Raw genomic sequence first — 17,206 nt, forward strand, 5'->3', positions numbered from 1 at the left:
TTTTGAAATGGTAAAAGGGCATTTACCGGCCAGGCTAAGTGGCTCACGCCTGTAATCCCAGCACCTTGGGAGGCCGAGGCAAGTGGATCACGAGGTCAGGAGTTCGAGACCAGCCTGGCCAACATAGTGAAACCCCATCTCTCCTAAAAATACAAAAATTAGCCCAGTGTGGTGGCACGCAGCTGTAGTCCCAGCTACTCAGGAGGCTGAGGCAGGAAAATCATTTGAACCCAGGAGGCAGAGGTTGCAGTGAGCCAAGACCTCACCATTGTACTCCAGCCTAAAGACTCCGTCTCAAAAAAAAAAAAAGAAAGAAAGAAAGAAAGAAAGAAAAGAAAGGGCAGTTACCATAAATGGAGCTTGCAGGACTGGAGGATGCTCAGGTGAGTCTGTCAGTGGTCCGTGAACGTGAAGGCCTAGGACATTACTGTATACTACTGTAGAATTTATAAATATTCTACACTTAGACTACACTAAATAAAGTAATTGTACTATGACATTACAACAGCTACAATGTGACTAGGCAGTAAGAATTTTTCAACTCCATTACAGTCTTATGGGACCAGCATCATATATGCAGTCTGTCATTGACTAAAAGATCACTATGGGACACATGACTGTGTATGAGAAAAGTGCTCATAAATTGTAAAGTACTAGCAATATGCAGACTTAAGGTATGTTCTTCATTTCTGTCTTCCCAACCAGATTGTAAGGGACTTGGGAGTAGGGACTACGTAACTCTCCTGAATACTTTTTGGTATCCGGCAAAACGAATAAATGTTTCTTAATGTCTTCTTTCTCAAGCAACGAACTCTGGCTCATGTCTGCAGTTTGGGGTGGTGGTAGGAATAACCACCACTACTTTGCATCCAAAGATACCGGAGAGAAACCAAACATTTTATTTGCTTCACAAGAACTTCATTTGCTTAGTCTTATCTTTGTAAATCATGTATTAGTTCACCTACTCCAATGCTGTAGCTATTGCAGAGAGTGAAACAACTGAATAATGTGACTGCTTTATAAATCACAAACTGGAGAGAGAAAAAAGAAATGCATCTGTTCTTTCCTCAAAACTGCCATCTGCTAAATTCTCTGAATCATCTTGTCAAAATTCATTGAAGGAAAATAAACTGTGTTCAGAAGATCAAGACAATATAGTAGGCATAAGGATTCATAAGGTCTTCTCTTTAACTTCTTCAATGAACGCTTCATCGTATGTTCTACTCTAATTTTAATTTTCAGGCAGAAAATAGTAGTATATAATGAACACCATGATGTACACAAATCCCAATTCTCTTACAAGTCATAGGGCTCTGGATAAATTCTACCCATCTCAAGTCATGATTTCATGAACTCTTGTTTGACTAGTCACATTTACCTTGACTTTTAGTTACTTAGCACTTTTGTTCACACTATCATAAAATTTTATTGGTCAGAATTACACATACAAACACCTGTCTTATCCATAGCCAGACCAAATTCTTTACTTTTCTGTACCTTTATAGCATAGAACTATTTTTAGCACTTGCTGAAGGATAGTTAGAATAAAGTTGTATGACTTAACCAGGACTCGATTTCTTTATATGTAAAAACTATACTAATAATCTTGAAACCGCCTTTGCAAAATTATGACAGTAAGGGAAATCTGACATAGTTAACACCATCTTGCTTCTGACCTCCAAGCTGTCCTTGGTCACTCCTGGACATAGGCCAAGCTAACATTGGGAGGAATTTATAATTTAACCTGAGGCCAGGAGCAGTGGCTCATGCCTGGAATCCCAGCACTTTGGGAGGCCAAGACAGGCAGATCACCTGAGATCAGGAGTTAGAGACCAGCCTGGCCAACATGGTGAAACCCCGTCTCTACTGAAAATACAAAAATTAGCCAGGCATGGTGGTGGGCACTGGTAATCCCAGCTACTCAGGAGGCTGAGGCAGGAGAATTGCTTGAACTGGGAGGCAGAGGTTGCAGTGGGCCGAGATGGCGCCACTGCACTCCAGCCTGGGAGACGGAGCAAGACTCTGTCTCAAAAAAAAAAAAAAAAAAAAAAAAAACTTGAAAGTAAAGATGATAATAGGAGGCCAGATTTGGTGGCTCACACCTGCAATGCCAGCACTTTGGGAGGCTGAGGCAGGCAGATCCCTTGAGGTTGGGAGTTTGAGACCAGCCTGGCCAACATAGTGAAACCCTGTCTCTACTAAAAATACAAAAAAAAAAAAAAAAAAGAAGAAGGAAAGTAAGCATGATAATAGTCCCTCTCTAAAACGAATCCCCACCTTGCTCAGGGACCAAAAACCGCCTTTGTAAGACTAATCAGAGGCCACAAGAATAGGATTATGGAAGGGGCCTGAACTCTGCTAAGATATAGGTATAGTTTCTATAAATCTTTACTGCTCAGCAGCCATGTGGCTAGAGGTCACAAGATTTACAACTTCCCCAAGTGCTCCTACAGATAACATCACTACTATACAATCTAAGATTAATTTTTTAAGATGTTTTTCAGATCTACCCCACCCAGACCTGTGATTCATGGCTCAACTGGTCCTGTGGCTCCACCAGAGACAGACTCAGCACATAAGGACAGTTTTTCCACACCCCTGTGATTTCATCCCTAACCAATCAGCAGCACCCATTCCCTAGCCCCCATCCACCAAACTGTCCATAAAAACCCTAACCTGCAGGCCTTTGGGGAGACTGACTTGAGTGATAACTCTGGTTTTCCCACATGGCCAGCCTCATGTCAATTAAACCCTTTCCCTACTGCAATGCCATGGTCTCAGTGAATTGATTTTTGTCTGTGCAGCAGGCGGGGAAGAACCCATCAGGCAATTACAATCTTAGTTCCCCAATGTCTGTAACACAGATCAAATTAATAAAACTATGATGACAGAAGCTCTTTGATAGTTTATTCAGGAACAAAACAGGTCTTTTTTTTTTTTTTTTTTTTTTTTTAAGTTAGGAGCTTGCTCCTTGAAGATTCTACAAACGAATGATCAGAATCTCATTCTCACCTGTTTCTTTGGTAGGTGAAGGGAGAAGGAATGGAATGCATCCCATTAATGTAACTTTTCATTTTTCTTTGACACTGGCTGCTAGCCCACAATGTTAGGTTCACCTTTTCAGAAAACAAATGTAAAAAAAGAAACACTAATCCCAATCCTTAAATCTATTCTGCAAAGATGCCAGGAAGACAAATAAGCTACTTATAAAAGCAGGAAGCTTTTTTGGAGGAAAGGCACTATAAAAGCAAAATATATTAAAGAACTATTTTCACATTCTAAATTCTGTGCCTAACTTCCAGTTTAAATTGGTAGCTTAAAAAACAGAGGTCAACACAGAAAGCAGTAAAAGGATCAAGGCAGAACACAGAATACACAAACAGCAAATGCAAGAGATAAACCAGGAGGCAGATTAGGTTATCAGACATAACATAAAGATCTCTCCTTCAAAATGACATCTCTCTTCTAACCTAATGTTACGAAGACTAACTGAGCAGAATGAAGAGCTGTTAAACAGCCACAAATTTAAGTAAATCTGCAAAGTAAAATCTAGTCTTGGTTAATCATAATGAAGAAAAAGAATAAACAAATTGATTATAAATTGGCTGCCAAAGTTTGCAAGGGTTTTGGAATTCAATTACTGACATATTTAACATAAACAAGAGGGAAGCCAAAAGGCAAAAACACCACCTGGAGATTAGCAGCAAGAAGGCCATGAAAACAGCAAAGTATAAAACTTTACTACATGAGGATCATGATTTTTGTGTGGAAAATGTTTGGATTGCCCCTCTCCCCCACCTCACTAAAAAACAAAAATATAACAAAAATGCTATGACAGATATTCCTCAACGCCACAGTGAGTGATACAGGACTATTATAAACTGACATAGCATCAGGAAAAAACAGATATAGAGCCTAACCAGAAAGAATGAAATACACATACCAAAAACACCAGCACGATAAATTCAGAAACAAATGGCTTAATGTTCTCATGGTTACCAAAAAGCAAATTACCACTGATCTTGTAAATTTATATAAGATCCTCTCTCAGAACAGCTAACTTTCTTCATATTCATCATTAATATTCTTCTTTCAATCTGTACTTAGTCAAGGTAGTTAGCAAGATTTTAGAGGAGAATTATTAGTTTAGGGAACTAATATTCTGGAGAGAATCAGTTAGGCAAATCCTTACCCAGAATTAGTTGCCTCTCCTAACACCTGTTCCTCAGTTTGTCCATTAATGCGACAAGTTTATGTTTGGCACCACTAAGCCTAATACTGTCATAAGCACCTGTGATGCAAAAAGGAATAAGACCTGGCTGGGCTTGGTGGCTCATACCTGTAACAACAACAACAAAAATTTAAAGACTTTTCCTTCTTCCTTATGAGACTGAAAAATGACTCCCAACAAGGTTTAGTCCTAAAAAATAAAAATGTAAAGAACTGAAGGAAGGGCAGCTAACAAAGAAATATGAAATAGCAATGAACTCAAGTCTGATATTTTAAAGAGATACCCCTAGACTCCCTAGCCATTAGTTAAGTAGAAGCATCTTCAGTGAATAGTAACTGCTGTTCTTGTTTAGTCTCCACCTGGCCAAGGTACAAACTATTCCCTTTGCCTGAAGCTATATTCAGTGTCACTGGCTTAGCTGGTATTTCCAAAGTCTGACTCATGGACAAATCTCAAGATGATGATAGGACTTGGCATCTTTGAATAAAACAATGTGTATTTAGTGGGTGAGACTGTAGACTCAGAGTTCCTTAATCCAAAGTTAGTGGATACTAGACAATCTTCTCAACTGTTTAAAACGTCACAGAAAAAATAGGTTTGAAGTATTGTTTGGCCTTAAAAATAAAAGATGTTATTTCAATTTCTTGTAAATACCTTCGGAGACAAAGGCTGTAACTGACCTACTATCTCATCTACATCAAAGGGTTGCTTTTACTAGTGGCACCATTACCTCAATGGCAGCATACAAAATGCACAAAAGAGGCCGGGTGTGTGGTGGCTCATGCTTGTAGTCCTAGTGAGAGTTGACAACGTGCTAGCAGCCCTCATTCGCTCTCGGCACCTCCTCGGCCTCGGCATCCACTCTGGCTGCGCTCAAGGAGCCCTTCAGCCGGCCACGGGGCTGGCTGAGGCCAGAGCCGGCTCCCCCTGCTCGCGGGGAGGTGTGGAGGGAGAAGCACGGGCGGCAGCCAGGGCTGCGCTGGGCGCTCGCGGGTTCCGGGTGGGCACGGGCTCAGCGGGCCCCGCACTCGGCACGGCCCGCCAGCACCTGCTGGGCTTGATTGGGGGACAAGCTCCTTCTGGGTTGCCAGAGTGCCCAGGCTAGGTGCCACAAAGTCCCCCAGAGAGTGCCATTGAGAGGTAAAGCCAGCTGTGCTTCTGGGTTGGGTGGGGACTTGGAGAACTTTTCTGTCTAGCTAAAGAATTGTAAATGCACCAATCAGTACTCAGTGTCTAGCTAAAGGTTTGCAAACGCACCAATCAGCACTCTGTGTCTAGCTAAAGGTTTGTAAATGCACCAATCAGCACTCTGTGGCTGGCTAATCGGGTAGGGGACTTGGAGAACTTTTGTGCCTAGCTAAAGGATTGTAAATGCACCAATCAGCGCTGTGTGTCTAGCTAAAGGTTTGCAAATGCACCAATCAGCACTCTGTCAAACGGACCAATCAGCGCTCTGTAAAATGGACCAATCAGCTCCCTGTAAAATGGGCCAATCAGTAGGATGTGGGTGGGGCCAGATACGGGAATAAAAGCAGGCCACCTGAGCCAGCAGCGGCAAGCTGCTGAAGTCCCCTTCCACTGTGTGGAAGCTTAGTTCTTTCACTCTTCACAATAAATCTTGCTGCTGCTCACTCTTTGGGTCTGCACCACCTTTATGAGCTGCAACACTCACAGCAAAGGTCTGCAGCTTGATTCCTGAAGCCAGTGAGACCACGAACCCACCGGAAGGAAGAAACTACGGACACATCTGAACATCTGAAGGAACGAACTCCAGACACACCATCTTCAAGAACTGTAACACTCACCGTGAGGGTCCGCGGCTTCATTCTTGAAGTCAGCGAGACCAAGAACCCACCAATTCCGGACACACTAGCACTTTGGGAGGACAGGGAGGCAGATGGCTTGACCTCAGGAGCTCAAGACCAGCCTGGGCAACATGGTGAAGCCTCATCTCCACACAAAATAAAGAAAGAATTGGCCAAGTGTGCCCAGCTACTTGGGAGGCTAAGGTAGGAGGATTGCTTGGGCCTGGAAGGTCAAGGCTGCAGTGAGCCATGATAGCACCACTGTACTCCAACCTGGGTGACAGAGTGAGACCCTATCTCAAAATACTAACAAAATGCATAAAAACAGCTCAATGATTACTTTTCTATTAATAAAACTGGCAAAAGAAAACACACATCAACTTTACAAATGTAATTTATTGAGAAAAAAAAAAACAAGTTTTCATTATTAACAAATCAAGAGATTCATAATTTTTAATCTAGAGAGTAGAAATGGATTAATTTAAAATAAACTAAAGCCACGAATTAAAGAAGTTCCAGTCTGAAACATATTATATGTTAGATGATGGCATCTACTGACTAAATGTAATATTGCATTCCTGTATAAGTCATGAATATCTAGAGGAAGAGCAAAGCTTCTGGTGGCATGGACTGATAAGATCCTCGTAATGTTCTGGGGGTAGAGTACAGCAGTGTGAAGAGGAAAATAGTGACCAATGGGCAAGAAAAAGGCCAGGCACAGTGGCTCATGTCTATAATCCCAGCACTTTGGGAGGCAAGGTGGGCAGGCCACTTGAGGCCAGGAGTTTGAGACCAGCCTGGCCAACGTGGCAAAACCCCATCTCTACTAAAATTACAAAAATTAGCCGGGTGTGGTGGTGCACACCTATAATCCCAGCTACTCAAGAGGCTGAGGCACGAGAACTGCTTGAACCCAGGAGACAGAAGTTGCAGTGAGTCGAGATCGCGCCACTGCACTCTAGCCTGGGTGATAGAGCAAGACTGTCTCCAAAAAAAAAAAAGGCGGGGGGGAAGGGGGCAAAGAAAAATTCCTGTACTAAAGACTATGACACAAGCAAAAAGTAAACTGACAGGTGTATACTACAATCCTCAAGCAAGGCAAATTGATCTTGGTGATATATAATTCCAAGAACTCCAACCTTAATTTTCTTCCTGAAATATTTTGTCTTTTGGGTTTTCATTATTAGGGATATTATGTCTAATTTCACCATGAAAAATACAAGTAGGTTTCACTTCACATAAATTGTTTTCAAGAGAAACTATACTCTGAAAAGTAAAAGATATATTTTATAAATGATTTTTCACTGAGAATATAGGGAAAGAAAATGAGTTTTACACCAGGGAGAATTGTACTCAACCCTCTGGCCCTGCTACTAACTTGTATGACCTTTGTCTTCATTTATTTACCTTAAAATACATTTTTTAAGAACTGGCATATAATAGGTACTTTTTCGATTTTTATTTTTTGAGACAGAGTCTCACTCTGTCACCTAGGCTGGAGTGCCAGTGATGCAATCATGGCCAACTACAGCCTCAACTCCCTAGGCTCAAGTAATCCTCCCACCTCAGCCTCCCAAGTAGCTGGGACTACAGGTACATGCCACCATGCCCAGCTAATTGTTGTAATTTTTGTAGAGACAGGGTTTCTATGTTGACTAGGCTAATCTCAAATTCCTGGCCTCAAGCAATCCCCCAAGTCTTGGCCTCCCAAAGTGCTGGGATTACAGGCATAAGCCACCGTGCCCAGCTAAGCGGTACTCTTAACAAATGGCTATTGTTATGATTATCAAAGGGATTGCTAGCTATATAAATTTTTCCCAGGAGGGCCTTTGGGCAATAAAACTACATGTTACTATGCCAGAAAATACTTGACCAGTTAGGTTTCATAGTTCCTATGGAATTCTTGGTTCTAAGGATATTTGTGTTTAGTAGAAAGAGCTTTAAATAAGAAAAAAGAACACTTCTTTTCAGGTATTTAATTTTCTTAACTTCCAAAAGATAGAAAATACTACCTGGCATATCTCACACTTAATACTCCACAAGCAGATATGTTCCTTCGTCAGACAGAATTGTGCTTTCCTATATTTCCATAACTACGTACCAGAAACTGGCCAGCAATACTCGAAATTGCAACTTGGGCTATCCAACCATGGTGGTATGATGCAAGAGCAGCTTACTCCCCCTGATATTTAAGAGGCATATGCTGTGCAAGAGCTAGAAAATCAGCCAGCACCACCTAACCACAAGGTGCTATTCTCACTTCCTCTCTGAGTCAAGTTTGCTAATCAACTCCTCAAAGAAAGGCCATAGTGATATTCCATCAGGTAAAAGGGAAGAGCACAGGCTTGTTCTCTTTAAGGCTGGGACAACTGTCAGGACTTTTCTGAATAAGACCTACTCTTTATGTGTATCCTTGCAATCATAAGATGTAGAATGTAAATGAATATACAAGCTAGGGATGGTTTCCTTAAAAAATGTGAAGTGCATATTCTCTGCTTGAAGGAAAGAAGACAGGAAATAGCATCCAACCCAACTACAGAGTAACTTAACAGCAGTCAGATTCAGAAAATGTGCTAACCCAATTTTCAGGCACAATTTTCTGGCCCTTCAAAGGCTGGAAATAAATGCAAGCATTCTGAGCTTGATTTCTCTTGGGAATGGCAGAGAAAGTTAAAGTTTTCTCCAAATTAAGCTTCATTTATCTACTTACATTCTTAGAAACTGTAAAAGAAAATCAATATAAGTTTTTCAAAATACATACACACAACTATATATGCTGTGTATATGAGTATATATAAACTGTCTTTCATTAGAAATGAAATTTTAAGGAAGGTGGCCAACAAATCTAACATTAAAAAAATAAGGAAACAGGCTAGGAGTGATGCCTCACGCCTGTAATCTTAGCACTTTGGGAAGCCAAGGCAGGCAAATCACTTGAGGTCAGGAGTTCAAGATCAGCCTGGGCAACATGGTGAAACCCAGGCTCTACTAACAATACAAAAATTAGCCAGGCGTGGTGATGTATGCCTGTAAGTCCAGCTACTTGGGAAGCTGAGGCATGAGAATTTGCTTGAATCCAGGAGGCTGAGGTTGCAATAAGCCAAGATTGTGCCACTGTACTCCAGCCTGGGCAACAGAGCAAGACTCCGTCTCAAAAATAAATAAATAAATAAATAAATGATAAAAATAAAATATCAAAAAATAAAACATTTAAAAAAGAAACAATCATGCCTAGATAACAGAAAATTGGAAAAAAGAAAGCCATACGTTATTGTGATAAATTCTACAACAAAATTCAAAGCCATTTTCAATTTCTCAGTTATTGGAGTATTGCTGCTATTATTAACAATATCTTCATTACTTAATACATTTTGATTCATCACTTTTTGGTTATTTTTGTTGTTGTTGTTGTTGTTGCTGTTGTTGTTTGAGATAGAGTCTCACTCCGTCACCCAGGCTGGAGTGCAATGGCGCCATCTCGGCTGACTGCAACCTCCGCCTCCCGGATTCAAGCAATTCTCCTGCCTTAGCCTCCCAAGTAGCTGGGATTACAGGTGCATGCCACCATGCCCGACTACTTTTGTATTTTTAGTAGAGATGGGGTTTCACCATGTTGGCCAGGCTGGTCTTGAACTCCTAACCTCGGGTGATCCTCCCATCTCGGCCTCTCAAAGTGCTGGGATTACAGGAGTGAGCCACCATGCCCAGACTGATTCACCAGTTTTTAAGACCACTATCCAAGGACAACTCTGTGAGGCAGACAGAATTAGTTCTGTTTTATATGTGAAAAACTGAGAAAAATATGTTAAGTGACTTATCTAACAGTACAAAACTAGTTAATGCGACAGCCAAAACTGGAACATAAGTCTTCTAACTCCTAGATCTTTCTACTAATCCAATGGTTTCAAATTTTATTTTACCCCCAGAATCTTCTTTCAAACTAATTTTTTGTAGAATCCCACTAATTTAACAGATAAAACTGGAGCTCCTCCAACTAAAATAGCTATTAGGGCCAGAGCCATGTATATTTCAGTTGGCTTCTCCCTCCCCCATGATGGGCTTTGAGACTTCTGGGTAACATCATAACTCCAAGGAGCAAAATGTAAACCATTAAAAGTTATCTCCCTAATTGCCCAAGGAAATCCATAAAGTTCTAATCCAAATATGAATGACTAATAACCAGTAAAATCATACCTCTCGCAGCTACCATATCTAAGACTTTCATAATCATATATATTAATGGAAATAAAAGTTATATCCCATACATACCATTCCAAAGATCATGGCCACATAGAGTTTACTAATTACAAAACTGCTCCTATGCACTGTGTGACAGAATGGGAAGGAGCTGGGCAGGGTGTATCCCATTTATTTGACAATATTACCATCTCGTTTATAATTCTACCTAAGCTATTTGTTTCCCAAGTTAAATATAGATACCTTCCTTCAAATAAAATCTTATGCAGAGAGCATCTTATGAGCTATTCTATTGTAGTTAAATGAGGCAGGGGGCAGGCAAAGCCAGAAAAGCCTCTCCAAAGCAGCCCAGGCCTCTTGGAACATTACGACAGAGGCATGACTACCAAAAATAAAGGATTATTTCCAAGTTTCCAAGTGGTTCTTGAAATGCAAATGGTGAAGAGCATACACTGTTGATGGACTGACATCTGAAAAAGGAGAGGCAATAATACCTGATTTATAGGCATAAGTAAATATACTTGAATGCAAGGTACAACAAAAACTCATTGTCCCCAGTCACCCCAATGAACCACTATATATCACTCATCTACAAATGGCTCATAAAACAACAAGAAGAAAGTATTATTTTAAAAAGTCCTACCACAAGAGTATGAGCAGTAATCAAAAAGCAGGTTAAGTTTACTAATCCTAGGGGCCAAACAGAAAGTAAATTTTAGTTTATCTTTGAAAATAAATCTTAAATTCAGAATAAAACCAAGGTGGAAGTGATGGATGGTCTATGTATACAACCACCAATGACAGACTATGTCTACAAAGCATCACGAACATTAGAACTGATGTCAAAGTTTAAATCATATAAGGTCAGGAAACAACAACAACAAACAAAACAAAACAATGCCCCTTACATCAGCTCCAGAGGAGCCACTATCAGCTGCACTTCTTTCTAACTACCAAAGACATACCATCCAATAAATTACCTGTTATACCTAATACCATATCCTGCAGTTGTAATACACAATAATTTAAAGACTATGAAGACTATGTGGTCTTCAAAAAGAACAGCAAACTGGAATGTAAGTTTGTTTTCTCCTTGCCTGTGTTACAAATTACCCATGTGAGCTAAAAAGCAAGTAATTTTTTTCTCAAGCCTTTTCATTTGTTAAAAAGGATTTTAACAGCTGCCCTAATTATTTCACAGTATCATTGTAAGGATATGATAAAACAATGTCCATAAAACACGATTTAAAGTATTATTATGTAACTTGTCAGTGTGAAAGATACTCATTTTACCAACCAATCATAGCAAATAGAAGGTTTATCTTTGTTTACTAAACTTGAAAAGATTCCATATTAATTTAGCATTGTTGTCTCAAGAAGAAAAAATCCCTACACCTTTTTTCTAAGAAACCATCCTAACTTGTGTGTGTGTGTGTGTGTGTGAGAGAGAGACCAGGCTGGAGTACAATGGAGTAATCTTGACTCAATGCAGCCTCCGCCTCCCAGGATCCAGACATCCTCCCACCTCAGCCTCCTGGGTAGCTGGGGTTACAGGCACATGCCACAACACATGGCTAATTTTTTGTATTTTTTTTTTAGAGACAGGGTTTTAGCATGTTGCCCAGGCTGGTCTTGAACCCCTGAGGCTCAGGTGATCTGCCCACCTCAGCCCCCCAAAGTGCTGGGATTACAGGCATGAGCCACCATGCCAGCCCTGCTTTTTCTTTTTTTTTTTTTAATTGAGACAGAGTCTCACTCTGTTGCACAGGCTGGAGTGCAGTGGCATGATCACAGCTCACTGCAGCCACAACCTCCTGGGCTCAAGAGATCCTCCCACCCCAGCCTCCCAAGTAGTTGGGTCTGCAGTCATGCACCACCATGCCCAGCTAATTTTTGTATTTTTTGTAGAGAGTGTTACACCATGTTGGCCAGGCTGGTCTTGAACTCCTGGGCTCAAGTGATCCACTTGCCTAGGTCTCCCAAAGTGCTGGGATTATAGGCATGAGCCACCACGTCTGGCCAAAAAACCATACGACCTTGATTGCTACAGCTTATACACATACTCTGGCTCTCTCTCAACACACAAACATAGAACTGGGAATCCTCACCAATCAGAGGTCACTATCAATAAAAACTTATTTCAATTGCCTGAGCAGTTTTCAGTTGAGCTTTGAATTCTAGCCTAATAAATATGTATTGGAATAAAGGGAAAATAAGTATATTGTGAAAACTTCTAGAGAAACCATTAAATGAGAGGTGCCATTTCTTTTCTTTAAGTATCAGTATACAAAATAACACTATTCAGTTAAACTTATCATGAATGCCTACTCCACTCTATCCAAGGCCCTGTGCTGCAGAGGTCTGTGCTGTAGTAGTGTGGATCTTCAAGCTTAGACCTGCAGAAATTTTTATCTAAATCAAATACTGAAATCATATCCCAAACTTCCTACATGCTTCACAGAAGGAAACATAAGAATTAAACATGTGCAATGATTATCTTACACAGAATAGTCATTGGATAACAGTTTTTGGCTGTCATGAGAGCAAAGATGATGATGAAGCAAGTAATTTGAGCCTCATGCTGCTAACAGCTTCACTTATCGCTTGGTTCTCTTTAATGTCTGTCTAAACTGAAGCTCTCACAGTCTAGTATTCAGAAACATAGGATGAGACTTTTTTTCAAAAACTGTTTCTCCTTAGAAATCAAAGGGCAAAGGCAAGTCAGGTATTTTGTACATTGAGAAAACCTTACCAGTCATCCATACACATAGTGACTGGCAACTATACTGTGTATTTTATACTATAACAACTTCCTGGTCAAGGTAGATATGGCCCAATTACAAAATGATGAGTTGAGCCCTAAACATCTGAAAACATTTAGATGTTCACGAATAGTTGAAGCAAAAATGGCAAAATTTTAGCAAGTAATGAAATTAGTGGTAGGTACACCAGTCTTCACTGTATTTTTCTTTTCTTTTCTTTTTTGAGACTGAGTCTCACTCTATCGCCCAGGCTGGAGGGCAGTGGCACGATCTTGGCTCACTGCAACCTCTGCCTCCCGGGTTCAAGCAATGCCTCAGCTTCCCAAGTAGCTGGGATTACAGGTGCCTGCCACCACGCCTGAATAATTTTTGTATTTTTAATAGAGACGGGATTTCCAACTTGGCCAGGCTGATCTCGAACTTCTGACCTCAGGTGATCCATCCACCTCGGCCTCCCAAAGTGCTGGATTACAGGTGTGAGCCACCATGCCCGGCCAAGTGTGACTATTAATGGAAACAAAGAACCAAACTAAAACAGTCTCCTACCTAACATTTCCACCCCAACAGGCTGAATTTCAAATCCATAACCTCTTTTAATACATTTCTTTCTTTTTTTTTTTTTTTTTGAGACAGGGTCTTGCCCTGTTGCTGGGGCTGGCTCACTGCAGCCTTGACTTCCTAGGCTCCAGTGATCCTACCACCTCAGCCTCCCAAGTAGTTGGCACTACAGGTGCACACCACCAGCCTGGCTATTTTTTTTACATTTTTGTAGAAATGAGGTCTCCCTATGTCGGCCAGGCTGGTATTGAACTCCTGGCCTCAAGCAATCCTCCTGCCTCGGTCTCCCAAAGTGCTGATATCACAGGCACAAGCCACTGTGTCCAGCCTCTTTTGATATATTTTTAACTTCAGTTTTCATCATAAATGTAGAGGACAAGGTGGGCAGTCACACCATTTGATGGGTTTCACCCTCTCTAATGTGCTATCTAATATAACCACTAGCTGAAACGTGGAGTTCAAATTTAACAACTAAATGTAGTAGCTTGAGAGCAGGGCAAATCAAACAAATATTTGAAGTATTTATATCTAAGGTACTTCTTTTTAAGAAGTAGCTTAACATTTTTTTTTTTTTAATTTTAGAGATGGGGGTCTTGCTGTGTTGCCCAGGCTGGTCTTGTACTCCTGGGCGCAAGCAGTCTACCTGCCTCAGCCTCCTGAAGTGCTAGGATTACAGGCGTGAACCACTGTGTCCAAAAAGTAACTTTTAAAAAAGATATTTTTCTGTTCTCTCCCAAGGCTATCCTAATTCAACATTTTCATTCCAAAAAATATGTCAGACTTGCCTTTGTTCATTAACTGAGAAGAAAGGTAAGTAAAAGCATAATGAAAGCATATCCTGTATCAGCAGAAGTCATCTTAAAACTATGGTTTCCTCATTCATCTCTAGTAGGATATTACCCTTTATACCACATATTCCTGTTTCCAAAGAAAAAAGAAGTAAATCAGGTCTGGTAAAATTAATTTCTTTTTTTTTAAGCTAGTACAAAATAGTAACCAAATACAGCTAAGTCATAAATGGTTCAAAAATCTAAACCTAAGATGTAAGTTAAGGTACATTTATTTATGTCTGTTTTAAAGAAGCTAAACTGGCCAGGCAACATGGCTCATGCCTGTAATCCCAGCACTTTGGGAGGCCAAGGTGGGCAGATCACCTGAGGTCAGGAGTTCAAGACCAGCCTCACCAACATGGAGAAACCTCATCTCTACAAAAATACAAAAATTAGCCGGGCATGGTGGCACATGCCTATAATCCCAGCTACTCGGAAGGCTGAGGCAGGAGAATCGCTTGAACCCGGTGGGTGGAGGATGCAGTGAGCCAAGATCACGCCATTGCACTCCAGCCTAGACAACAGAGTGAGACTGTGTCTCAAAAAAATAATGAATGAATGAAGGAAGGAAGGAGTGAAAGAGAGAAAGAAAGAGAGAGAGGAGAGAAGGAGAGAAAGAAGCTAAACCAACAGAAAAAGAGCAGCAAGGGGGAAATCTATAGGGATGTATGAGGTTCCACCAAAGTAAACAATTATTAATTTCAAAGAACATGCCTGAAGCTTTGAACAGCAGATATGATTTTTTATTTCCATGAGTCAATGGTTTGTAGGTTTTTTCCTTAATTTTATTTTGTTTTAGAGACAGGGTCTCGCTCTGTCATCCATGCTGGAGTGCGGTGGCATGATCATAGCTCACTGCAGCCAGGAACTCTGGGGCTCAAGTGATCCTCCCACCCGAGCCTCCTCTGTAGCTAGGATTACAGGCGCATGCCACCACGCTTGGCTAATTTTTACATTTTTTGTAGAAACAAGGTCTTGCTTCATTGCCCAGGGAGATCTCGGCCACCTGGGCTCACGTGATGCTCCTGCCTCAGCTTCCCAAAGTGCTGGGATTACAGATGTGAGCCACCACACCTGGTCATGAGTCAGTGGTTTCTGGCACAGTCAGATTTGAAGTAACTCTTCCTGTGAGCATATTTACAAAATTCATACATGCTGGATAGTTCTTAATAACCTGACAATCAATCACAAGCATATTCTGAGTATTTTCTACATGTTCAGTACAAGATATATAACACACAATTTTATACTCAAAACTTTTCAAAAATTTAACTAGGGAAATAATAAATTGTATGAAGTGTTAGATTGTGTTATACATACTAAAGTGTTAAAGGCATATAAAGAAAAGGTAGACCAATGTAGCAGAAAAGAGCATTTCACAGAAGCAACAATCAACTAAGTATTGTTAATGTGATAGTGGATGTTCTCAAAAGCAAATTTAAAGGGAGCTAAAATAACCCAGTTTCTGAGATGTCAGACAGAGATAATCTGAGTAAAGATCACTGGAATCCCACCATACAAGCCTTTCCCTGTATAATTCGTTAGAGATCAAATTCCAACTCCTCCTGAGAATGTGGAACTATTTTTATTTTAAAAGCCACTGATAACCACAAAGGTCTTCAAAATGAAATTCATGCAAATCTAGCATCATGAAAACAAGTAATCAAACAAAATTTACTTTAACATAAACAACAGGCCCCCAGAGAAAAGACGAGCCCAATGTAAGATGACAGATACCCTGGCTCCTCAGTTTAATGTGAAACAAAAAAACCAGATATAAGTTAATCTATTTTAATTACCAACAACTTTCACTGGTGAAGCACAGTTAGAAACAAGCAGTATTTTTAGTCAGTATCCTACCAATGAGTATTATGCTTCTTAACAGCTTCAATCAAGCCAATTAATGGGATAGAAAAAGTATCTATGCTCTGTAGCAACAGAGTTGGGTGCTTAAAAGATGAAACACAAAACAGTATCTACTGAATGCATTTGAATTCCTAAGTAAACCTAATTTAAAAAGAAAAAGTACTCAATAAATATAGTATCATTTATTTAGGATTTAATTATATTTTGTCTTCTGTTATACAGAGGCCTAGCTCACTAGAATTGGGGCTGGTTGTGTCTAACTAACGTGAGGACTTAAGGAATAGTTGGTTAAGGGGCTAGAGAATAAGGTCAATTGCCAAGACAGATAAAAGAGTAGTGAGGCAATGATCAGTATGGCCAGAATGTAGAGAATTCAGAGGATGTTTCACAAAATCTCAAAGGTTTACTTTGCCTGCATTCTCTCCTTATTAGTCATTTGGAATTCTATTTAATGATACTAAGTATCATCCCTTTTAAAAATAATTGGTACTTTATCAAACTAATACTAAAACAAGAAGCACCTGTATCTATAAACTGTAAACCTAAATCCAAACCTGGGGGGTGTAAATGAAAAAAATTTAAGAGGTTACACAGTCACCTAGAGTACTGTATTTTTACCAAATTGTAAAATATATTGTTTTTTTCTAAAATTCAAAATAAATGGCAAAATAACTAATATATTTTGGATATTATCATACAAATACTCAAATAAATGTTAAAACTGAGGCTTCTAAAGCTTCAGCAAATATTTTAAGTATATAGTCTATTAAGAGACCGTATATGACAAAAGAGATAAAAAGTGATGTTTAGAAAAGGTAGAAAATACCACAACAACATATAAAGAATTCTTGCCAAGAAAATGAACCTGAATCTCATCAGCCTCTAGATTAGCAGAGTTCCCAACAGGGGCAATTTTTGCCCCCAGGAGACACTTGGCAATGTCTGGAACACTTTTGG

The 17,206-nt window shown here is 40.1% G+C and overlaps 1 protein-coding gene across 3 annotated transcripts in view; it reads right to left on the minus strand.

Moving 5' to 3' along the window:
* COMMD1 (copper metabolism domain containing 1) overlaps positions 1-17,206 on the minus strand; it is a 245,162-nt gene that overhangs the window by 88,642 nt on the left and 139,314 nt on the right. The gene's annotated exons all lie outside the window — the stretch shown is intronic.

This window comes from Gorilla gorilla, chromosome 12 (assembly GCF_029281585.2).
Source record: "Gorilla gorilla gorilla isolate KB3781 chromosome 12, NHGRI_mGorGor1-v2.1_pri, whole genome shotgun sequence".
NCBI lineage: Eukaryota > Metazoa > Chordata > Mammalia > Primates > Hominidae > Gorilla > Gorilla gorilla.